Source organism: Oryctolagus cuniculus, chromosome 7, assembly GCF_051225735.1.
Source record: "Oryctolagus cuniculus isolate XC-2025 breed Fujian yellow rabbit chromosome 7, ASM5122573v1, whole genome shotgun sequence".
Taxonomy (NCBI): Eukaryota; Metazoa; Chordata; class Mammalia; order Lagomorpha; family Leporidae; genus Oryctolagus; species Oryctolagus cuniculus.
Window position 1 is genome coordinate 20595276 of NC_142873.1, and position 10022 is coordinate 20605297.

At 40.9% G+C, this 10022-nt stretch overlaps 1 pseudogene; it reads right to left on the bottom strand.

Annotated features, from left to right (window-relative positions):
- Positions 1–7127: 7127 nt before the first annotated feature.
- LOC100344236 (ras-related protein Rap-1b-like) lies at positions 7128–8275 on the bottom strand (annotated as a pseudogene).
- Positions 8276–10022: the final 1747 nt, after the last annotated feature.

Below are 10022 nucleotides of genomic sequence, written 5' to 3' on the forward strand. Positions count from 1 at the left end.
AATCCAGCTCTCTGCAATGGCCTGGGATAGGAGCAGAAGATGGCCCAAGTCCTTGGGCCCTTGCACCCATGTGGGAGACCTGGAAGAAGTTCCTTGCTCCTGGCTTCGGATTAGCGCAGCTCTGGCCATTGTGGCCATCTGGGGAGTGAACCATCGGATGGAAGACCTCTCTCTCTGTCTCTACCTCTCTCTGTAACTCCGTCTTTCAAATAAACAAAAAAAAAATCTTAAAAAAATAATATAGTGCAAAATAAGCAATCTACAAATAGTAATATTTTGAGGTCTATCCAACAAAATGACCAGTTCTCAAACCAATAACCCTAAATAGAATCCTATCACTCAACAAGATCTAACCAAGACACATAACTTCCAATTACCTTTATCCCTCACTCTTAACTAAGAATGGAAAAACACCACCAAGATATAGAAACAAGCCTGTAACGTTAAGGAGAGTTTTTCTTTTTCGTTTCTTTCTGTTGCATACATTGGCTTTCTTTTCTTCAAATACATTTTAATGTTTGTTTATGGTTATCCATAATAGACTTTGTTGGACAAAAGAATTTTGGCATCCAAGATGCAACACTAAGTTTAAGAGTGTAGGAGTCAACATTATGGCACAGTGGGTTAAGCCCCGACTTCCAATGCCAGTATCCCAAATTGGAGTACCAATTTGAATTCTGGCTGCCCCACTCCCAAATCAGCTCCTTGCCAATACACCCAGAAAGGCAACAGAAGATGACCCAAGTGCTTGGGCCCCTGAAACCAATGTGGTAGACCTGGATGAGGTCCCAGGTTCTTGGCTTCAACCTGGCCAAACTCAGACCATGGGAATCTTTCAAGAGGCTCTTTTCTTTTTTTAAAAAATTTTTTTTATTTATTTGAAATGTAGAGTTAGAGGAGAGACATTAGCAGGGAACCGGAGCATCTGGGACTTGAACCCATGCTTATATGGGATGCTGGCATCCCAGGCAGCAGCTTAACCTGCTGTGCCATAATGCCAGCTCCCTCAAGAGGCTCTTTTCAAGAAGCAGTAGACGGAAGATCTCTTTATCTCTGTCTCCCTCTATCCCTGGTACTCAGACTTTAAAATAAATCAAATCTTAAAAAAAAATCTTAAGAGTGCAGGCAAAGTCAGAATCTGATTCCATTAACAATGGTAGTTTACATTATAAGAGCAATTGAACTTCACTGTTGTTCGGTTTCCTCATCAGTGAAATGAGAAATAACAAATTCTATAAGCTGCTGGTGTCTCTCACCTAAAGGAAGGGCTTCCATTGTACATGGCACAATCAAACTCTATGAGGAAGTCCTGCTTGCCCAAGTAGCCATGGAATTCCCACAGGGCATTGCATGCCACTACCCTCCCTCACACTCCACACCACCCTCAGACTGGTGGGGCTGGAGCTGCACAGAACCCTGCCTGACTCTGCAGTATGGGAAACACTCTTACCATGCTCTTCATCTTATCCACATTATCACTGAGTCACAGCAACTCCTCATCAACCAGAAACTTGCCCCGTTTAGCCTCACACCTCTCCTTCCATATTCTACAAATCCCTCCACTCTGCCTTCTAGTACTCAAGATCATCAGCAAAATCTTCCATATGTTCACCTCTTTGCTAAAGATTCTCTTAAGCCAGACTGAGCCTTTTGGATGCTGCAGCCCCTTCAGCCTGTTCCTTCAAATCCCTTGACCCAGTGGACTGGAAGACGGAGTAAGCATCCTCCCCGCTCCTCACTGGGGTTTTAGAACATCATTTCTACCTACTGATGTGAGAAACCAAGTTCTGGGAGCTCTTACCTTTATTATTAGCTACCTGCAGGTGTTACGGTCATTACAGTCCCCTCAGTAAATCTCCCTCTTTTCTGGAAGACCATTACTTTTTAAAATATTTTTATTTATTTATTTGAGAGGCAGAGTTACAGAGAGGGAGAGACAGAGAGAACATCTTCTATTCGCTGGTTCATTCCCCAAACGGACACAATGGCTAAAAGTGGGCCAATCCAAAGCCAGAAGCCAGGAGCTTCTTCTGGATCTCCTGCATGGGTGCAGGGGCCCCAGCACTTGGGCCATCTTCCACTGCTTTCCCAGGTTACAAGCAGAGAGCTGGTTTGGGAGAAGAGCAGCCAGGACATGAACTTGTACCCATATGGGATGCCAGAGCTACAGGTGAAGGCTTAACCCATTAAGCCACAGTGTCAGCCCCAAGAATACTATTTTGATAGTTTGTTTGCTTGTATCTAAAGACACACCTCCTTCCACTTGTATCCTAAACACAATCCTTTCAAGTCTACCATATCACTATAGCAACTTGACACCTCTTTCATGTGAATTTTCCCTGCATGTGGCTCACTTTCATGAGCATACAAACATGTTTCTATCTTTTAAAAACAATAATGTTATTCCTCTTAAGCTCACATGCTTCTGCAATTTCTTCCCTGGTTGCCCATGTGCCTTTATATCAAGGCTCAGCAAAAGAGAGCCAACAATCCTTCAGTTGATATCCTTTAGACTGTTATCTCTACAATAAAATCAAAGATACACTTCTCAAGGCCAATCTCACATCATCAAATCAAATTATCATTTCTCTGTTTGATCTAACTTAACTCAGCATTTGACATCATCCACACCTCACATTTTCATGAAACACTGTTTTCACCTGACTCCAGAAAGCACATCTCTCAATTCTCCAAGCTGCCCACTCCTTCTTAGCCTCCTGTATTCATTTCCATGACCAAAATTTCAGACTGCACGAGGATTCGATCGTCAAAGCTCTCCCATCTTTACATTATCCTGTTATCTCATCTTATTCATTCCATCTTTAACTTCTATTCATATGTAGAGATGACCAAACATGTGGCCTCTCCCCTACATCCTGCACAAACATTCTTTCCTTGTTGTCTGATAGATACCTCAAACACAACACACGTAAAATACTGAGTTTTAATCTTCCTTCCTAAATTTACCACCCCTAGAATCGTCCACAAATCCATTCATGCTAAGTGCAGCCTTTCTCACTCAGGTAAAAACAAATTCTATTCTTATCTAAGAATAGCTCCCATATGCCATATCCATTCTATCTGTAGGGATATATTTAGAAAGGTAGTAGTAAATAGAGTGATGATAGATATATCGATAGCTAGAATGACAGAAAGCTAGACACATATATCTATATCTGAGAAGTTCCACAGGAAAAGTGGAAAATTTTTTCTAATGCTTTCCATTTATTAGGTATTTCTAAAAACCTTTATTTTCTACGAATCAGAAACCACCTATTGTAAGTTCTCTCAGCAAAAATTTTCCAATGGTTCTCTGTGAGTCAGGTAATGAGAAATACTTCAATCAAACATAGCCCTAAAGAAAAATCAGAGGTGCCAAGCAAAGGATTCAGTTACACATGTGCTCCATCACAGAGGCAGGAGAGAAGCACTTTCTCCCCACCTCCACTCACTGCCAATATCTACAAACCTCTCCTGTCCCATCAATGAGGACCATGGAGTCCTGCTGGCTGGGGTTTCTTCCAGGGCAGTTCTCAAGTTCCAGAACGCTCAGAGGAGCCCAGGGAAAGAGCCAGCACAGGAGTCCCCTTGTCCAGGCCACTATGATTTGGGGTCAATTCTTAGGTCAAAACAAGCCAAAGTACCTCTTGGGACTTCATCTACATTTTTTTTTTCACTCAACAAATATTTTCTAAGCATAACATGTTATTAGGCTAACCTCTAAGTGGATGCAGGGATGCCTTAGAAGGGAGACCATCTGATTTGTTCTCTTTAAAAAAAAACTTTCTATTTTATTCTTTTCCATCTCTGCTCAAATGTAGTTTTTCTGACTACTCTCAATTGTCTACTCTGTCTTCTCCCAATTCCTAAAAATGTTATCTCCTCTAACCTAGAGAAATCAGATCTCAACAGCATCTAGGAATAAGAATTGCTGACTAAATCCATTCATTCTCATGGAGAAATGATTGGGAGTCCTCCTCTTTTTAAAATTGTATTTAAGGTACACAAGTTTCATGAATTTTGTAAATACGGACTTAGGAACATACCCTGCCTCTCGCCCATGCTCCAACCCTTCTTCCTCCTCCCTCTCCTATTCCCACTGTTAATTTTTACAAAGATCTATTTTCAGTATACTTTATACTCATAAGGTAAACCTCCACTAAGTAAAGAGCTCAAGAAATAGTATGAAGAAAAAAAAAAAAAAAAACACTGTTCCTCAACAGTAGAGACAAGAGCTATAAACAATCATCAAATCTCAAAATGTCCATTTCATTCCAATACATTACATTTTTGGTCTCTGTTAGTTACCACAGATCAGGGAAAACATATGATATCTGTCTTTTGGGGACTGGCTTATTTCACTAAGTTTAATGGTTTCCAGTTGTATCCATTTTGCTGCAAACAAGGCATTTTACTTTTTTTCCTTACAGACAAGTAGTATTCCATAGTGTATATATACCATAGTCTCTTTATCCAGTTATCAGCTGATGGACAACTAGCTTGATTCCACACCTTCACTACTATGAATTGAGCTGCAATGAAGATGGGGGTACACATGACTCTTTTATATACTGACTTTTTTGGTTTAGGTAAATTTCCAGCAGAGGGATGGCTAGGTCATATGGTAGGCCTATACTCACACTCTCTTCCACAGTGGCTGCACTAGTTTACATACCCACCAACAGTGGATTAGGGTACCTGTTCCCCCACATCCTTGCCAGCCTGTGTTGTTTATTCATTTCTGTGTGACAGCCATTCTAACTGGGGTGATATGAAACCTCACTGGGGTTTGAATTGTGTTCTCCCGATGGCTAGTGATCCTCAGCACTTAAATAAGTGTCTGTTGGCCATTAGGGAGTCCTCTTTAAACTTCCACATTTCAAATATAATAATGCTTTCGTTTTCAAATAAGTCAATTTTACAGTTTAAGCAACTTCTCACATGTACCAAATGTGTATGTTATGAACAACATTGAAGCTCCTCATGCACTTTTCAGTCTCACAAACATGCTTTTTCTTCAAAGACTTAAATTCTTTCACTCTTACAACAGATAGCATGGTACATAACTTGAGCACTGGAAAAGGTTTCACTACTTTTCCCTTGCATTCCTTTTTTCTACATCAGCGTGTCTAATGCTTTCTATAAATTGTATATGCTAAGGGTAACAACTATCAACAAGTTTTCTAACCAAAAAACACTGCTGTCTCCTCCCACATTCATCAACCACTGTCCAGGGGATGTCACTGGCTTTATTTGGAGCTTTATTGATGCTGTTGCTTTCATATTCTGAAGAGCCATGAGAACATACCTGCTGTATTTTCTATCTACTGGTAACTCCAGAAGAGTTTTAGTTGATAAAAACATCTGCCTACTTGTTTTGTCAAAGACCAAAAACTGTCATTAAAAACCAAATAAGGCCCAGATATTTTTTCCTTCTAAGATATATTTGGGGATATAAGAGGCAAGACTATATAATCAACAATTGTATTATTCATTCTTAATAACTTTTACATTTTTTAAAGATGTATTTACTTACTTGAAAGTCAGAGTAACAGAGTGAGAGGAGGAGACAGAGAGAGGGGGAGAAAGAGAGAATCTTCCATCTGCTGCTTCACTCCCCAAATGACCACAACAGCCAAGGCTGGACCAAGCCACAGACAGAAGCCAGGGGCTTCCTCCAAGTCTCTCATGTGGGTAGCAGGGGTCCAAGGACTTAGGCCATCTTCCACTGCTTTTCCCAGGCCATCAGCAGGGAGCTGGATAGGAAATGGAGCAGCCAGGACACAAAATGGCACTCATATGGGATGCTGGCATCACAGGCAGCAGGTTTACCAACTATGCTACAATGCTAACCCCTAACCCTTTCATTTTTATTTGGTTTAACATGTTTATCTTTCAAAATACTGTCTTTAAAAGGCTGCAGTCCAGGTGTTTATTTATTGAAGGAGAGTAGAGAATCCCCACCATGTAAGAATACTCACCTTTTCCCTCTCAAGTCTCAGTCATCCCCACGAATAAAGTGCTCCAACCCAAAACCTGGAAATCATCTTCCTCTCCTCACCGTCGCTTACTGCCCCATGCAACCCATCACCAGGTCCTGTCACGTCTGTATCCACAGGCAAGATTTTGACTATGTCCGTTTATCTCCCTCTTTACGTTTCTTTGCAATGGCAATCCAAATTTATTGACTTACTAATGCTAAGTTATACAAAATTGCACCACTTTAATTAAGGCTTTTAGTTGTCATTTGGCCACCTCAAAGTAGTTGTAACATTAGGTTGGTCAATTTAAATACTGCGGCTCCCTATTGTATAGACACACAATTTTTACACCCAAATGTTAACACATACAAAGCAACAAGACGTTGTTAAATAAAACAGCAATAATTACTGCAAATTAAGCCTTGTGTCCAATTACACAGGATTAACATCACTTCCCACATTCACATCCACAGTTCTCATCCACCATTGAGGACATTAAACATGTGAAACCATCACAATGAGGCGAAAGTACTATGCCTATACATTTGGTATTTTGAATGCACTTACGCATGAGCAAGGAAGGAATTCACAGTGAGAATCTACAGCTGCCCAAGTCTAAAAATGATTTACAAAAACTGGTAAAACATTAAAAAATTGTTTGAAAAATACACTTCTTATTGTAGATCCCACTCTACATACAACTGCAAACATCATTCCCTATGTAAATAAAAAAGGAAACAGAGTAAGCAGATCTGAAAAGTCTGGACATTTCCTTCCCAACAGATAATAAAGGAAACATCTTTAATATAAGACATTATACTGAAAGGACTATCATATTTTAAAGACAAGATCACTGTCTCCACAGATTTTTTAAAAATTAAAACAGCTATATTGCTGTTAATCAAAACACTTATTTTGTATAATACCATGATAGTGACCTTGAATTTCTTTTAAAAAATTACAATAAGCTTAAAGTAGCAAAGAAGCAAACTTATCTGGAGTAGTCTATATAGGAGCTCTTTGGACTTTTTTATTATGCTAAAATAGTGGTGCTTTTAGGATTTACATCATTGTACTCTACAATACAAAGTATATATTAAGGTATACAGTACACCAATCTCATACAAGGGCAACATTGGTGGATGAAGAATGGCTCCTAGCCATAATTCTGCATGGAGCTTCTGTTTTTACCAGCTACCTACTCTAGGGCTACAAGTTAAAATCTGTTCTGTGATACAGGAAAGGGACTATAATGTGCAAACTGATAGAATAGTTTTCATCTGCCTCTTACCGGATGCCATCACAGGGAAGTCCATGTAAGATGCTGGTAGCTTTAACAAAGTTAGAATGCCGGCACTGTTGAATTGAGTGACAGTTCCTCAGACCTGGCTCACAGCTACAGCACATTTAGTATGTTCAGCAACTGACATGAAGACTTTTCACAGGCCTTCCCAGGCACTGGGGTTTTTCTGTTAACTTGCTGCACAGGGTCATAGAAGATCTCATTAACATTTATTTTGATTTTGCAGAAGGTTCTAAGAATGCACACTTGTTACATCGACTTATTAGATTTTGACCTCGTTTCTTTCCTTCAACTCTTTCATCTCCCAAGTAATACTTGCTACAAACCAGATTCATTGGAACATCACCAGTGTCTTCAATTTAAAGAATCTATGCTCTGAGATCTTGTAAATCATTAAATGTTAATTGTGCTATGATGGAATACCCAATGCAGAGCCTTGTCCATCTTTCTTTCTTTTTTTTTTTTTTTTTTGACAGGCAGAGTGGACAGTGAGAGAGAGAGAGACAGAGAGAAAGGTCTTCCTTTCCCATTGGTTCACCCCCCAATGGCCACCGCAGCCTGTGGCCGGCGAAGGCAGGAGCCAGGTACTTCTCCTGGTCTCCCATGGGGTTCAGGGCTCAAGCACTTGGGCCATCCTCCACTGCACTCCCTGGCCACAGCAGAGAGCTGGCCTGGAAGAGGGGCAACCGGGACAGAATCCAGTGCCCTGACCGGGACTAGAACCTGGGGTGCCGGCGCCGCAGGCAGAGGATTAGCCTATTGAGCCGCGGTGCTGGTCTGCCTTGTCCATCTTTCATGTACAAGCCCCTCATTGCTGTACATCGTTCTGTTCCTGCAGTCTCCAAGATTTCTAGCATACACGGTTGTGCGTCTATTTCAACTTGCTTTCTGTAAGAATCCTCTATCTAGGATATTTTTCACCAAAAATTCCTTGAAGAAACTGTGCAGTCAGAGCAGACTTTCCAAGAATGACTAGTTTATATTCATGCATGCTGCAAACTTGCTAAAATGTAGTACCTGTCACACTGTCACCGGGTCCCCACAGCCGGCATTGCCCTGTGCTCCCTCTGGGTCACTGCTCCTGGTGCCATGGCTCCAGCTGGTTTACAAGCCTGACTCTCCATTTGTCTCCCCCTTTACTACTGCTTCCTTTTCCAAAGCAGCCTGAGTCTTTCACCTAAACTAAAATTATAAGCTCCTAAATGATACCCATTTTTTTATGGATTCTTATCCATTCTGTGCACAGCAACTAAAGTACTTGCCTTAAAGTGCTTAAAGTATTATTTGCATATCACCTCCTGTTTGAAACCTCTAATGCCCTAAGGTTATAAATTGTATTTCATGAGGAATCTATGTCAAGATCCAAGAGAGCTTGGAGGATCTAGCCTAAAGCTACAGCTTCCCTCAGTTCACTATGTTCTAGGCACTCTGGTCTTCCTGTTTCAGTAGTCTTTCCTAACTCAGGAAAAGTCTGATTACCTTAGCCCAATGTTAAGTGAGTATAGTCTGTACAGATTATGAGGTTAAGCTGTAGAATCAGAGAAGACTTTCTGAGACCTGAAGAGTGAATAGGTCACCCTATAACACTGTCTCATAGTATATTCCCTTGAATATATTGATATCATAATAATTGCATAATTTTAACTGTTTAGTCTGCCTCCCTGATAAATTGTAAGCCCACAATGAGCAAGATTGTCTGTTCTCCTATTAAAGACATTTCCTTGCTTGACCTCCTCATATAAAATCATTGCTTACTCAATAAATAGTTGTGAAAGATTAATTTGGTTACTGTCTCCTGTAAAATCGGACCTGCCTCAGGATGGGTTACTTTTACTTTTCAAATGGATTTTTTTTTTAAAAAATTTCCTAACAGAAATGAGGATTTCTAAAAAGCAGCTCTGTCTCAACTCCATTTATTACTGCAACAAATAAATCTTGTTTGTGCTTGAGCTACTGCATGTTTTCAGGTTTATTCCTCACTCACGTAATGCTCAATGTGAGTGTTCTGGACCTGCAGACAGCTTTCTTTCCTTCTCCCAAAGGAAACCAACTAACCCTGTCCACCTGCAACTGTCAAGAAGCATATTATATATACATCTGCATCAGGATGGGGGAGAGAAGCTTGGAGGACTGGGCATGGGGAGTGAGCCCCCAACTAATGCCCACTTCCAGTCAACTAGAACTCCCTCACTTGACCACACCTCACTGAAGGAGAGATTGAGAGATGTGTTGTGGCCCACAAAGAAGGGCAAATGACTTAATCATCAGCTCAACGGCAGCTCCAAACTTGCAAAAGAATTGTGCTTCAAGGATACCTTTCTCGAAGCAATTGAGAATTTGGAGTGCTCTTTTAATCCCCCACCCATTCACCAGTACCTCCATGATCTTGAGGTCTTTAAGCTAGTGTATAGGGTGCTACAAACCCGAAAAGAGCAGATTTTTACCTCTTTGGCCAATATTCCACCTGCTGCTTTGGACACATCCCAACCTACAGGACTCTCTCACTTCTCCCAGTCACTTCCAGTTTCTGGACCCAGGAGTCTGCAGGGTTGAAGCAAGTAATGATAAAAGAAGTTACTCACAGATTGAGGAGTGAACAGGCCTGGGAGTTGAGGCGTGGATAGGGGAAACACCAGCATGAATAAGCCCTAGTTACATGCTCCTACCTTAATTAGAGCTGCCAGGAACAGCTAAAACCACAGCAACCACTCCTTCCTACTACTGTCACTGCACTTTTC